General features: G+C 38.4%; 1 protein-coding gene across 1 annotated transcript in view; it reads left to right on the top strand.

Moving 5' to 3' along the window:
- The window catches only part of LOC129728720 (basement membrane-specific heparan sulfate proteoglycan core protein-like), a 392,889-nt gene that overhangs the window by 329,584 nt on the left and 48,375 nt on the right, over positions 1–14,930 (top strand). The gene's annotated exons all lie outside the window — the stretch shown is intronic.

Genomic DNA, 14,930 nt, shown 5'->3' with positions numbered 1-14,930 from the left:
TTTTCAGTTGTTTTTCTGGCATCAATCTGACAACGGAAATACCCATATTGGGTGGTATGCAGTTTTTTTTTTATTCTCGCATATTTTCCGTCGGTCTAGCTCCGCCACTGTTGTTGTGCCAATCACCGACGGTATACAGTTATTTTGGTTGTTTTCCAGAAACTGTGTGGTCATCTTAAAATTTAAAATGTTGTCCAGGGTCAATGTTTGGTTTCTATTCATCATCTTGATTACAGAAATGTCCATATTGAGTATTATTAAGTCATTTTCGGCTATGTTCCAGAAACCGGAAGTTGCCATCTTACAATTCAAATTTTGTCTGAGGTCGATTTGTGGCTCCAGTGCATCATTACGATTTCGGAAATATCCATATTGTATGTTATTTGGTCACTTTCCGCGGTTTTTCAGAAACCGGAAGTCGCAATATTAGAAAAATGGTATTTGGAGACAATTTCTGGCCTCTTAGCGTCATTCTGGTTCCGGAAACTTTGGGAGTAATTCAGTCATTTTCGGCTATTTCCCATAAACCGGAAGTCGCAATCTTAGAGTTTAAAATGTTGTCTGTGGTCGATTTTAGCTTCTGTGTATCATTACGATTCCGGAAATACCCATATTGGGTGGTATTTGGTCACTTTCCGCTGTTTTTCAGAAACCGGAAGTAGTCATCTTGGGTTTCAAAATGGCATTTGGAGACAATTTCTGGCCTCTTAGCGTCATTCTGGTTAAAAAAACAGTCTGAAGTCGAGTTTCGGCTCCTGTGCATCGACCCGATTATTGTAGGCTGCTTTCCGGAAATCCTGGTTGAAATATCTATTTAATTTGTATAGGAGCCCTCCCTCCCCTTCCAGAGTACGAAGGAGTGTCAAACACCCATAGAAATTTATGTTTGATTTGTATAAGAGCCCTCCCATCCAGGAGTGAAAGGGGTGTCGAACCACCATGAAAAAATATTTTTTGCTCCCAAAAACCTCAACATGCCAAATTTGGTTCCATTTATTTGATTAGTTCTTGACTTGTAAGGAAATTTGCATTTTCATTTGCATGAACCCGCTTCTTCAGAAGAGGGAGAGGTATAGTAAAGTAGCTTCAGTTTACAACCCAAATTCCAAGAACCTTGATAATTGCTTTTCCTTATTTTGCTTACTCGAGACCTTCCGCAATAAACATAGAATATGTAACCTTTGTCTATATTATTGCATACGCTATACCAGCGCATATGCATGCCAGATATTTTGAAACAAACCGACTAGGAAGCTTCACTCGCACCACATTTGAATTTACCCGTAATAAACAGTCCAAAACTTACAGCGCTCGAGTCAAGTCATGTTATTCGAAACACCATGCAAATTTCTCTTGCTCACAAAAACCTCAACATATCATATGTGGTTCCATTTCTTAATTATTTCTCAAGAGGTGCAGAAATTTGTGTTTCATGTGTAGGAAACCCCACTCTTCCAGAAGATGGAGGGGTGCCAAACTATTATGGGCATATTTGTTACCTCTAAAAGTATTCACCTGCAAATTTGGTTTCATTTACTTTGTGAGTTTTCGAGATGTGCAGAAATTTGTGTTTCATTTATATGAAACCCCTCCCTTCCAGAAGAAGGAAGAGTGTCGAACCATAATGGGTATATTTGCTACCTCTAAAAACATTCACATGCCAAATTTGGTTGTATTTGCTTGATTGGTTCTCGAGCTGTGCGAAATTTGTGTTTAATTTGTATGAGACCCCTCTTTTATCAAATATGGTGGGGTGTTGAACCAGTATGGACATATTTATTACCCCTAAAACATTCGCCTGCCAGATTTGGTTGTATTTGCTTGATTGGTTCTCGAGCTGTGCAAAATAATTGTTTCATTTATATGGGACCCCCCTCTTATAGAAGAGGGAGTAGTGTCAAACCATTATGGACATATTTTTTACCTCTAAAAACCTTTATCTGCCAAATTTGGTTCCCTTCCAGAAAAAGGAGCGGTTTCAAACTAATATGGACATATTTGTTACCCCTAAAAACATCCACATTCCAAATTCGGTTTCGTTTGTTTGATTTGTTCTTGAGTGTTGCAGAAATGTATTTTTCATTTGTATGGGACCACTACCATTTAGAAGAACGAGGGGTCTAAAACCATCATAGGAACCTTTTTAGGCCCCAAAAACCTCTACTTACAAATTTTCGCGTTGATCGATTCAGTAGTTCTTAAGTCTATATGGATCAGACAGACAGACAGACCGGACTGCATTTTTATATGTATAGATATACCGTTATGTGCTTGACAAACATGAACAAACATGGACCTGGGTACCAGCAAATTGTAATTCTTGTAACTTTACAAATTTTCATCCGATTTCAGTAGATTAAGCTCTAAAAGATTCAACAATTTATCAACTTTTAAATCAAAGTTAGTCTTTGTGATTTGGTGTGCTATCGGACTTCAAAGTGAAGTTTTTAACCCCGCTATCCTCGTCTGATAAGCAACACATTGCCATCAGCGTGAGAGTCACGGTGTATTTGCAACGGCTAAAGTAGAGACCAGTGAAACATTCTCGCTGAAGATCGTCGATATATCCCTTCCGGTGAATTTTGTTACCGTTACAGTTCAATGGGAAACAACACCCTCAAAATTCGGCACATCCACGGTTCGTTTATTCGCATTTCAAACCGGATTTGAAAGGCAAACTAGACGTATGAAGTAGTAATCCGCCATTGCGTTAAGTGGTCAACAGAATTCGACCATACAATGTTTGGCCATAGAATTTTTTTCTGAGAAATATCCCAGTAATAATTGTCAGCCCGATGTTGGACCAATACGAGTCCAATTCTCCGATAGACTGGCCCTACAACGGGCCGACATTTCGCTCAACATCGGTCCAATGTTGTGCTGGAATGCAACAAATATGTTGAAGATGTCGGACCAGGGTTCATTCGCTGCTAGGGTTTCATTCGTCTTCGTGCGTCGCGGGCGAAAGGGGAGTTTAGTTGTGTTTGTCTTGAAGCAAGTCCGGTGCGGTTAGCATGCGGACTTGGTCAAAACACACACAACCGAACCTCTAAAAGCATTCACCTGCAAATTTGGTTTCATTTACTTGGTGAGTTTTCGAGTTGTGCAGAAATTTGTGTTTCATTTATATGAAACCCCTCCCTTCCAGAAGAAGGAAGAGTGTCGAACCATAATGGGTATATTTGCTACCTCTAAAAACATTCACATGCCAAATTTGGTTGTATTTGCTTGATTGGTTCTCGAGCTGTGCGAAATTTGTGTTTAATTTGTATGAGACCCCTCTTTTATCAAATATGGTGGGGTGTTGAACCAGTATGGACATATTTATTACCCCTAAAACATTCGCCTGCCAGATTTGGTTGTATTTGCTTGATTGGTTCTCGAGCTGTGCAAAATAAATGTTTCATTTGTATGGGACCCCCCTCTTATAGAAGAGGGAGTAGTGTCAAACCATTATGGACATATTTTTTACCTCTAAAAACCTTTACCTGCCATATTTGGTTCCCTTCCAGGAAAGGAGCGGTTTCAAACTAATTTGGACATATTTGTTACCCCCAAAAACATCCACATTCCAAATTCGGTTTCGTTTGGTTGATTAGTTCTTGAGTGTTGCAGAAATGTATGTTTCATTTGTATGGGACCACTACCATTTAGAAGAACGAGGGGTCTAAAACCATCATAGGAACCTTTTTAGGCCCCAAAAACCTCTACTTACAAATTTTCGCGTTGATCGATTCAGTAGTTTTTAAGTCTATATGGATCAGACAGACAGACAGACCGGACTGCATTTTTATATGTATAGATATACCGTTATGTGCTTGACAAACATGAACAAACATGGACCTGAGTACCTACAAATTGTAATTCTTGTAACTTTACAAATTTTCATCCGATTTCAGTAGATTAAGCTCTAAAAGATTCAGCAATTTATCAACTTTTAAATCAAAGTTAGTCTTTGTGATTTGGTGTTCTATCGGACTTCAAAGTGAAGTTTTTAACCCCGCTATCCTCGTCTGATAAGCAACACATTGCCATCAGCGTGAGAGTCACGGTGTATTTCCAACGGCTAAAGTAGAGACCAGTGGGAAACAACACCTTCAAAATTCGGCACATCCACGGTTCGTTTATTCGCATTTCAAACCGGATTTGAAAGGCAAACTAGACGTATGAAGTAGTAATCCGCCATTGCGTTAAGTGGTCAACAGAATTCGACCATACAATGTTTGGCCATGGAATTTTTTTCTGAGAAATATCCCAGTAAGAATTGTCAGCCCGATGTTGGACCAATACGAGTCCAATTCTCCGATAGACTGGCCCTACAACGGGCCGACATTTCGCTCAACATCGGTCCAATGTTGTGCTGGAATGCAACAAATATGTTGAAGATGTCGGACCAGGGTTCATTCGCTGCTAGGGTTTCATTCGTCTTCGTGCGTCGCGGGCGAAAGGGGAGTTTAGTTGTGTTTGTCTTGAAGCAAGTCCGGTGCGGTTAGCATGCGGACTTGGTCAAAACACACACAACCAAACTCCTCCTGCCGCAACGAGATCACGATGGCAGGGTGTGCGATTCAAACCTCATTGTGTGCGCAGCAGCAACGGCGATGTGCAGGTTGCTTTGTTTCGATTATTTTGATAGCGCAGTATTGGATTAGAGCGCTTCATTGATAGGATGGTTCATGATTATTCATTTGTATCCACTATATAAAAATGGATTTACGTAACGCAGATTTTATTGATATTATTTCCGCCGTTACTGGGGTGCACATTAAGCACCATCATTACACATCGTTTTGAATCAAAAAAGTAAGCGGTTGCATGTACGTTTTGCCTTTCTCCTAGAAAGATATAGCAATCACTTGCAAAACCGAAAGTATGAAAAAGCACCAAAAGGCCCAATGGCATATATCACTCGACTCAGCTCGACGAGCTGAGTCATTTTCTGTATGTGTGTGTGTTGTATGTGTATGTGCAGATTTTAATTCACACTCACTTTTCTAAGAGATAGCTGGACCGATTTTCATGAAATTAATTTAGAAAATCTATGACGAGCGTCTTAGCAGAGTGATTGAGAAATCAAAGAGATAGGTATCGGTTTCCGTTATACTCTACTAAATTTTTTGGAAATAAATATTGAAACTCCGTCCGCAAATATATATTTCGACTGTGACTTACAGTCTTCCTCAGTTATGGTAATTAGACGTAGCTGAAAGTTTAGAAAGTTATAAACAACACTCATGCACGCTTCTCAACAAAGACGCAGGTAATCACCCCTCATGGCTATTCAATCTGCTCCCCAAAAACTTTAGTAGAGTATAACGGAAACCGATAACTATTTCTTTGATTTCTCAATCACTCTGCCAAGACGCTCGTTATAGATTTTCTAAATTTTTCCCTATTGATTTGTTTTGCAATCGGCCTATTACTTTGCCTGTTATGTTTAAAACTGTGAAATCCAGCAAAATCCACAAAATTAGTGTCAAATAATAAGTCTAGCTGCCTCATAACACCCTATTGAATTTTACTGTAATCGAACTGTAACTTCGTCTATAATGTATCGAAATGTGAAAATTACGAAACTTCATTATCTCAGAAACTACACAAACGATTTGATCAATATTATTATCAGATGAGCGGGCTAGTTAAGGGTTAACTGATGAATTGAACACCTGGTTTCATAGTTTGGCTGCCCTATGCGTTCCCATTTCATTTGATTATAATCGAGCTTAAGCGACCGTTATGTATTAAATTGTTAATAAAACAACGAAAATTTATTACCTCAAAGATTACATGACTTATTTGAACATAACTAATGTCATACGAACGAGTCATCTCTCAAACTTACAAATAACAAACTTCATAACAATTTGATATGTGGCTCAAAAGTTATGGAAAGAAAAAAAATTCAAAGACTAATTAAAACTATTCCTGCTTTGATCGATATATGTGGCCTCAACATAATTTAAATGTGGTATCGTACTATTTGAACGTTCCAAATTCATTGATTCCTTGCAATGTGTTTAAAGTCTGCGTGACGAATCAGGATATGATCAAAGTCAAAAGACAAATCGTTTGAAAGATTGATGTTATCGAAATGACAACACCCTCGACTTTTGGCTTCTGTACATCGCCCTAATTCTGAATATATTTATAGTGGGTGGTATTCGATCATTTTCAGCAAATTTTCTGGCATCAATCTGACACCGGAAATACCCATATTGGGAGGTATTTAGTTATTTCGGTTGTTTTCCTGAAACTGAAAGTGGTCGTCTTTAAATTCAAAATGGTGTCCAGGGTCAATGTTTGGTTTCTATGCATCATCTCGATTAGGGAAATATCCATATTGAGTATTATTCGGCCATTTTCGACTGCTTCCTAGAATTTGCCATTTAACAATTCAAAATGGTGCCTGAGGTCAATTATTAGCTCATTGAATCATTCTGGTTCCAGAGATACTCATATGGGATGGCATTTGGTGATTTCAGGCTGTTTTTTACAAACCGAAAGTCGCAATCTTGGATTTCAAAATGGTATTTAAGATAATTTCTTACCTCTGAGCGTCATTCTGGATGAAGAAGCACCCATATTGGGTGTTATTCGATCATTTTTGGCTGTTTCCCAGGAACTGGAAGTCACCAACCTAGAATCCAAAATGAGGTCTGTGGTCGATTCAGATGCTGTGTATCATTCTAGATCCGGAGATACTAATGTTTAATGGAAATCGGCCATATATGGCTGTTTTCCAGAAACCAGAAGTTGCCGTCCTATAATTCATAATGGTGTCTGAGGTCAATTTTTAGCTTCTTGCAACATTCTGGCTCCGGAGATATTCATATTGGGTAGTATTTGGTCACTTTGGGCGGTTTTCCAGAAACAAAAAGTCGTCATTTTGGACTATCATTTGGGCGTAATTCTGATTCCGAAAACATTCATATTTAATGGTATTTGGTCATTTCCGGCTGTTTGCCAGACACCGGAAGTCACCATCTTAAAATTCAAGATTGTGTCTGTGACCGATTTTTAGCTTATGTGCATCTTTCTGGTGCCGGAGATACTAATATTTAATGGGAATCGTCCATTCCAGGCTGGTTTCCAGGAACCGGAAGTTACTATCTAACAATTCAAAATGTTGTCTGAGGTCAAATTGTTGCTTCAGTGCACCATTACGATTCAGGAAATACCCATATTAGAAACTGAAAGTTTTAATTTTAAATTTAAAAATGGCTTCTCCAGATTACGGAGGAGTATCAAACCACTATAGAAATTTATGTTTGATTTGTATAAGAGCCCTCCTATCCAGAAGTGGGAGGGGTGTAGAAACCCCTATGAAATATTGTTTGCCCCCTAAAACCTGCACATGCTAAATTTGGTTCCATTTACTCGATTAGTTCTGGAGTTGTGAAAAAATTTGAGTTTCATTTGTAGGAAACCTCATCCTCCCAGGAGAAGGAGGGATGTCTAACTATTATGGACTATTATGGATATTTGTTACCCCCCAAAATCTTCACCTACCAAATTTGGTTCCATTTACTTGGTTAGTTCTCGAGATGTGCAGAAATTTATGTTTAATTTATGTTGGACCCCTTCTTTCCAGAAGAGGGAGGAGTGTCGAACCAATATGGATATATTTGTTACCCCTAAAAGCATCCATATGCCAAATTTTGTTGCATTTGCTCGGTCAGTTTTCGAGATGTGCAGATATTTGTGTTTCATTTGTATGGGACCCCTCCCTTCCAGAAAAGGGAGGGGTCTCGAACTATCTTAGTCACCTTTCCCGGCTCTCAAAACCCCTATATACAAAATTTCACGCTGATCGGTTCAGTGGTTTCCAAGCATATATGGATCAGATAGATTGACAGACAGAGCTGCATTTTTATATATTTAGATAGTTCAACCGATTACCGTAACAATAGCCACCAGTCAAGTGTTTCCTATTTGTATTTAATTGTCGGTGGTAGCTTTCACAGGATGATTTCAAAATAACTGTCGAGATTCACCTGTTTAAAATTGCTGTCACATTATTGCTGTTCATTGCGCCTACTGCGATGCCATTTCTTCGTTGTTAGAAATTCTATTTTCGTGAATTTTACCAATTTCCTTTGAATTTTCCTAGTTTTCTTGCCTTGAACAAAGACGAACACAACAAAGCAAAGCCAGCTCAAATCAGACGCTCCGCTGTAAAGTTATGGGCGGTCGCACATATGTAACTTTATTTTATAAAAGGTGATTTTTTAAGAATTTGGTTTTTCTTTAAAAAACGCATAGAAATTACAAAACTGTATGAGATCTTTATTTAAGCCGATAAATTGGTTCATGCCATTTACTTTTTAAAGATAATTTCATTCAAATAATGGCCACGGCTACGTTTTAAATGGTCCATACGAGAAGTCCAATTTTAGGTCACTTTTTCGAGCATTTCGGCTGGCATCTCTCGAATAACGCGTGTATTGTTGTCTTCCAAGGCTGGAATTGTTGTTGGCTTATCCGTATAGACGAGAGACTTAACATAGCACCACAAAAAATAATCTAGCGGTTTTAAATCGCATGATCTAGACGGCGAATTCACCGGTCCATTTCGTGAGATGATTTCCACCGAACTCTTTCCGCAATACATACATATATATGTATTGCGGAAAGAGTTCGGTGGAAATTCATCTCACGAAATGGACCGGTGAATTCGCCGTCTAGATCATGCGATTTAAAACCGCTAGATTATTTTTTGTGGTGCTATGTTAAGTCTCTCGTCTATACGGATAAGCCAACAACAATTTCAGCCTTGGAAGACAACAATACACGCGTTATTCGCGAGATGCCAGCCGAAATGCTCGAAAAAGTGACCCAAAATTGGACTTTTCGTATGGACCATTTAAAACGTAGCCGTGGCCATTATTTGAATGAAATTATCTTTAAAAAGTAAATGGCATGAACCAATTTATCGGCTTAAATAAAGATCTCATACAGTTTTGTAATTTCTATTCGTTTTTTAAAGAAAAACCAAATTCTTAAAAAATCACCTTTTATAAAATAAAGTTACATATGTGCGACCGCCCATAACTTTACAGCGGAGCGTCTGATTTGAGCTGGCTTTGTTTTGTTATGTTCGTCTTTGTTCAAGGCAAGAAAACTAGGAAAATTCAAAGGAAATTGGTAAAATTCACGAAAATAGAATTTCCATACAACGAAGAAATGGCATCACAGTAGGCGCAATGAACAGCAATAATGGTACAGCAATTTTAAACAGGTGAATCTCGACAGTTATTTTGAAATCATCCTGTGAAAGCTACCACCGACAATTAAATACAAATAGGAAACACTTGACTGGTGGCTATTGTTACGGTAATCGGTTGAACTATCTAAATATATAAAAATGCAGCTCTGTCTGTCAATCTATCTGATCCATATATGCTTGGAAACCACTGAACCGATCAGCGTGAAATTTTGTATATAGGGGTTTTGAGAGCCGGGAAAGGTGACTAAGATAGTTCGAGACCCCTCCCTTTTCTGGAAGGGAGGGGTCCCATACAAATGAAACACAAATATCTGCACATCTCGAAAACTGACCGAGCAAATGCAACAAAATTTGGCATATGGATGCTTTTAGGGGTAACAAATATATCCATATTGGTTCGACACTCCTCCCTCTTCTGGAAAGAAGGGGTCCAACATAAATTAAACATAAATTTCTGCACATCTCGAGAACTAACCAAGTAAATGGAACCAAATTTGGTAGGTGAAGATTTTGGGGGGTAACAAATATCCATAATAGTCCATAATAGATAGACATCCCTCCTTCTCCTGGGAGGATGAGGTTTCCTACAAATGAAACTCAAATTTTTTCACAACTCCAGAACTAATCGAGTAAATGGAACCAAATTTAGCATGTGCAGGTTTTAGGGGGCAAACAATATTTCATAGGGGTTTCTACACCCCTCCCACTTCTGGATAGGAGGGCTCTTATACAAATCAAACATAAATTTCTATAGTGGTTTGATACTCCTCCGTAATCTGGAGAAGCCATTTTTAAATTTAAAATTAAAACTTTCAGTTTCTAATATGGGTATTTCCTGAATCGTAATGGTGCACTGAAGCAACAATTTGACCTCAGACAACATTTTGAATTGTTAGATAGTAACTTCCGGTTCCTGGAAACCAGCCTGGAATGGACGATTCCCATTAAATATTAGTATCTCCGGCACCAGAAAGATGCACATAAGCTAAAAATCGGTCACAGACACAATCTTGAATTTTAAGATGGTGACTTCCGGTGTCTGGCAAACAGCCGGAAATGACCAAATACCATTAAATATGAATGTTTTCGGAATCGGAACTACGCCCAAATGATAGTCCAAAATGACGACTTTTTGTTTCTGAAAAACCGCCCAAAGTGACCAAATACTACCCAATATGAATATCTCCGGAGCCAGAATGTTGCAAAAAGCTTAAAATTGACCTCAGACACCATTATGAATTATAGGACGGCAACTTCTGGTTTCTGGAAAACAGCCATATATGGCCGATTTCCATCAAACATTAGTATCTCCGGATCTAGAATGATACACAGCATCTGAATCGACCACAGACCCCATTTTGGATTCTAGGTTGGTGACTTCCAGTTCCTGGGAAACAGCCGAAAATGATCGAATAACACCCAATATGGGTGCTTCTTCATCCAGAATGACGCTCAGAGGTAAGAAATTATCTTAAATACCATTTTGAAATCCAAGATTGCGACTTTCGGTTTGTAAAAAACAGCCTGAAATCACCAAATGCCATCCCATATGAGTATCTCTGGAACCAGAATGATTCAATGAGCTAATAATTGACCTCAGGCACCATTTTGAATTGTTAAATGGCAAATTCTAGGAAGCAGTCGAAAATGGCCGAATAATACTCAATATGGATATTTCCCTAATCGAGATGATGCATAGAAACCAAACATTGACCCTGGACACCATTTTGAATTTAAAGACGACCACTTTCAGTTTCAGGAAAACAACCGAAATAACTAAATACCTCCCAATATGGGTATTTCCGGTGTCAGATTGATGCCAGAAAATTTGCTGAAAATGATCGAATACCACCCACTATAAATATATTCAGAATTAGGGCGATGTACAGAAGCCAAAAGTCGAGGGTGTTGTCATTTCGATAACATCAATCTTTCAAACGATTTGTCTTTTGACTTTGATCATATCCTGATTCGTCACGCAGACTTTAAACACATTGCAAGGAATCAATGAATTTGGAACGTTCAAATAGTACGATACCACATTTAAATTATGTTGAGGCCACATATATCGATCAAAGCAGGAATAGTTTTAATTAGTCTTTGAATTTTTTTTCTTTCCATAACTTTTGAGCCACATATCAAATTGTTATGAAGTTTGTTATTTGTAAGTTTGAGAGATGACTCGTTCGTATGACATTAGTTATGTTCAAATAAGTCATGTAATCTTTGAGGTAATAAATTTTCGTTGTTTTATTAACAATTTAATACATAACGGTCGCTTAAGCTCGATTATAATCAAATGAAATGGGAACGCATAGGGCAGTCAAACTATGAAACCAGGTGTTCAATCATAATTCATCAGTTAACCCTTAACTAGCCCGCTCATCTGATAATAATATTGATCAAATCGTTTGTGTAGTTTCTGAGATAATGAAGTTTCGTAATTTTCACATTTCGATACATTATAGACGAAGTTACAGTTCGATTACAGTAAAATTCAATAGGGTGTTATGAGGCAGCTAGACTTATTATTTGACACTAATTTTGTGGATTTTGCTGGATTTCACAGTTTTAAACATAACAGGCAAAGTAATAGGCCGATTGCAAAACAAATCAATAGGGAAAAATTTAGAAAATCTATAACGAGCGTCTTGGCAGAGTGATTGAGAAATCAAAGAAATAGTTATCGGTTTCCGTTATACTCTACTAAAGTTTTTGGGGAGCAGATTGAATAGCCATGAGGGGTGATTACCTGCGTCTTTGTTGAGAAGCATGCATGAGTGTTGTTTATAACTTTCTAAACTTTCAGCTACGTCTAATTACCATAACTGAGGAAGACTGTAAGTCACAGTCGAAATATATATTTGCGGACGGAATTTCAATATTTATTTCCAAAAAATTTAGTAGAGTATAACGGAAACCGATAACTATCTCTTTGATTTCTCAATCAATCTGCTAAGACGCTCGTCATAGATTTTCTAAATTAATTTCATGAAAATCGGTCCAGCTATCTCTTAGAAAAGTGAGTGTGAATTAAAATCTGCACATACACATACAACACACACACATACAGAAAATGACTCAGCTCGTCGAGCTGAGTCGAGTGATATATGCCATTGGGCCTTTTGGTGCTTTTTCATACTTTCGGTTTTGCAAGTGATTGCTATATCTTTCTAGGAGAAAGGCAAAACGTACATGTAACCGCTTACTTTTTTGATTCAAAACGATGTGAAATGATGGTGCTTAATGTGCACCCCAGTAACGGCGGAAATAATATCAATAAAATCTGCGTTACGTAAATCCATTTTTATATAGTGGATACAAATGAATAATCATGGACTATCCTATCAATGAAGCGCTCTAATCCAATACTGCGCTATCAAAATAATCGAAACAAAGCAACCTGCACATCGCCGTTGCTGCTGCGCACACAATGAGGTTTGAATCGCACACCCTGCCATCGTGATCTCGTTGTGGCAGGAGGAGTTTGGTTGTGTGTGTTTTGACCAAGTCCGCATGCTAACCGCACCGGACTTGCTTCAAGACAAACACAACTAAACTCCCCTCTCGCCCGCGACGCACGAAGACGAATGAAACCCTAGCAGCGAATGAACCCTGGTCCGACATCTTCAACATATTTGTTGCATTCCAGCACAACATTGGACCGATGTTGAGCGAAATGTTGGCCCGTTGTAGGGCCAGTCTATCGGAGAATCGGACTCGTATTGGTCCAACATCGGGCTGACAATTCTTACTGGGATATTTCTCAGAAAAAAATTCTATGGCCAAACATTGTAAGGTCGAATTCTGTTGACCACTTAACGCAATGGCGGATTACTACTTCATACGTCTAGTTTGCCTTTCAAATCCGGTTTGAAATGCGAATAGACGAACCGTGGATGTGCCGGATTTTGAAGGAGTTGTTTCCCATTGAACTGTAACGGTAACAAAATTCACCGGAAGGGATATATCGACGATCTTCAGCGAGAATGTCTCACTGGTCTCTACTTTAGCCGTTGGAAATACACCGTGACTCTCACGCTGATGGCAATGTGTTGCTTATCAGACGAGGATAGCGGGGTTAAAAACTTCACTGTGAAGTCCGATAGAACACCAAATCACAAAGACTAACTTTGATTTAAAAGTTGATAAATTGCTGAATCTTTTAGAGCTTAATCTACTGAAATCGGATGAAAATTTGTAAAGTTACAAGAATTACAATTTGTAGGTACTCAGGTCCATGTTTGTTCATGTTTGTCAAGCACATAACGGTATATCTATACATATAAAAATGCAGTCCGGTCTGTCTGTCTGTCTGATCCATATAGACTTAAAAACTACTGAATCGATCAACGCGAAAATTTGTAAGTAGAGGTTTTTGGGGCCTAAAAAGGTTCCTATGATGGTTTTAGACCCCTCGTTCTTCTAAATGGTAGTGGTCCCATACAAATGAAACATACATTTCTGCAACACTCAAGAACTAATCAACCAAACGAAACCGAATTTGGAATGTGGATGTTTTTAGGGGTAACAAATATGTCCAAATTAGTTTGAAACCGCTCCTTTTTCTGGAAGGGAACCAAATATGGCAGGTAAAGGTTTTTAGAGGTAAAAAATATGTCCATAATGGTTTGACACTACTCCCTCTTCTATAAGAGGGGGGTCCCATACAAATGAAACATTTATTTTGCACAGCTCGAGAACCAATCAAGCAAATACAACCAAATCTGGCAGGCGAATGTTTTAGGGGTAATAAATATGTCCATACTGGTTCAACACCCCACCATATTTTATAAAAGAGGGGTTCCATACAAATTAAACACAAATTTCGCACAGCTCGAGAACCAATCAAGCAAATACAACCAAATTTGGCATCTGGAAAGAAGGGGTCCAACATAAATTAAACATAAATTTCTGCACATCTCGAGAACTAACCAAGTAAATGGAACCAAATTTGGTAGGTGAAGATTTTGGGGGGTAACAAATATCCATAATAGTCCATAATAGATAGACATCCCTCCTTCTCCTGGGAGGATGAGGTTTCCTACAAATGAAACTCAAATTTTTTCACAACTCCAGAACTAATCGAGTAAATGGAACCAAATTTAGCATGTGCAGGTTTTAGGGGGCAAACAATATTTCATAGGGGTTTCTACACCCCTCCCACTTCTGGATAGGAGGGCTCTTATACAAATCAAACATAAATTTCTATAGTGGTTTGATACTCCTCCGTAATCTGGAGAAGCCATTTTTAAATTTAAAATTAAAACTTTCAGTTTCTAATATGGGTATTTCCTGAATCGTAATGGTGCACTGAAGCAACAATTTGACCTCAGACAACATTTTGAATTGTTAGATAGTAACTTCCGGTTCCTGGAAACCAGCCTGGAATGGACGATTCCCATTAAATATTAGTATCTCCGGCACCAGAAAGATGCACATAAGCTAAAAATCGGTCACAGACACAATCTTGAATTTTAAGATGGTGACTTCCGGTGTCTGGCAAACAGCCGGAAATGACCAAATACCATTAAATATGAATGTTTTCGGAATCGGAACTACGCCCAAATGATAGTCCAAAATGACGACTTTTTGTTTCTGAAAAACCGCCCAAAGTGACCAAATACTACCCAATATGAATATCTCCGGAGCCAGAATGTTGCAAAAAGCTTAAAATTGACCTCAGACACCATTATGAATTATA

Source organism: Wyeomyia smithii, chromosome 3, assembly GCF_029784165.1.
Source record: "Wyeomyia smithii strain HCP4-BCI-WySm-NY-G18 chromosome 3, ASM2978416v1, whole genome shotgun sequence".
Classification (NCBI taxonomy): domain Eukaryota; kingdom Metazoa; phylum Arthropoda; class Insecta; order Diptera; family Culicidae; genus Wyeomyia; species Wyeomyia smithii.
Note: the sequence above shows the minus strand (reverse complement) of the source record. Positions and strands in the feature narration are given on the sequence as shown.